The sequence below is a fragment of the Pundamilia nyererei genome, unplaced genomic scaffold (assembly GCF_000239375.1).
Source record: "Pundamilia nyererei isolate P.nyererei 1_Seehausen unplaced genomic scaffold, PunNye1.0 scaffold00022, whole genome shotgun sequence".
Lineage (NCBI taxonomy): Eukaryota > Metazoa > Chordata > Actinopteri > Cichliformes > Cichlidae > Pundamilia > Pundamilia nyererei.
Genome location: NW_005187423.1, coordinates 2,584,440 through 2,585,530, shown reverse-complemented (window position 1 = coordinate 2,585,530; position 1,091 = coordinate 2,584,440). Strand labels below are relative to the sequence as shown.

Sequence of the window (1,091 nt, the reverse complement as noted above, 5' to 3'; positions counted from 1 at the left end):
TGTCTTTAAAAAATAGCCATCATTTCTGGGTATTAGGCTATCCTCGTGTTTTAATTTATTCTAGCAACCTTTATTGGATGTAAAATTCATTTTTCCCCTTCAAATTTACTTGATTTGAAAAGGCAAAAGAAAAACCACAAGGAAAGAAAATGATTGCAATCAGAGAGGCACAGAAGACAATGAAAACTGGTCCTTAATGCAACTGAGTTTCAGTTTCAACTACAGTGAAGAGCTCTAGTTTTCCATTTGATTTTCTGAAGTGATGAAGTTTGGCTATGTAATTTACTCAACAATGCAAAACCATTAATTTTCATTTTGTCTCCCGATCGTTCAGCAAGAAAAGAAAATAGGGAGGAAAGCAACACTTCCAGCTCTAAACAGTATTCTTTTGTTTTACTGTGAGTGGCTGTCTTCTGCCTCTAAAATGACAACTATAGAATATTTCCAGCCTAAATGCACAGCTCGGCAAAGCTGAACTGAAAGCATTATTCAGCACTCATTTAGGTCGAGTAAAACAATGCTTTGTCATTGTTAAAAGGGACTGTTGAATGGGTTAAGCGTGGATTATAACCAATCATCCTGACTGCCACAACCAGTTTACTCTTTCCAGAAAGCCACTGTCCTCTCAGTATAACAGCTTGCTCCGTTGTTGATTTATTGAGAAACGGTCGGTGTGTGAAAAAGAGCAAGCAAATCGAGCACAAATTGGTCATTGTGCTTGATGTTCTGAAACCCGCCATTGCTTTTCAGTATACTTCTGCTGGGGGGAGAACCAATTAAGGGAACTTGGATATCTGAAAACTCCAGGGGCCAGACATGTGGCAGTCAGGGAGTGTTATGGCCAGGCACCTCAATAATTAATGGAAGAAACAGTGGGTAGTAGCAAAGCCTCGACATCAAACCACTATTGGTCTACAGTGGTGTTGTCATTTACTTCTCTGTGGCAAGACTTGCAACTGTTGTGTCATTAATTTGTGTTTTCAGCCTCTTTTTTTTGGTTAGAATATTATTGTGGACTGTTGTTTTCTCATGGGCGTTCATTAACTGACCAAGCACTAAACCACACCAAAATATTCAAACCCCCCCCCCCC

The 1,091-nt window shown here is 39.5% G+C and overlaps 1 protein-coding gene across 3 annotated transcripts in view; it reads left to right on the top strand.

Annotated features, from left to right (window-relative positions):
* The window catches only part of inpp4b (inositol polyphosphate-4-phosphatase type II B), a 184,356-nt gene that overhangs the window by 139,492 nt on the left and 43,773 nt on the right, over positions 1–1,091 (top strand). The window lies entirely within an intron of this gene.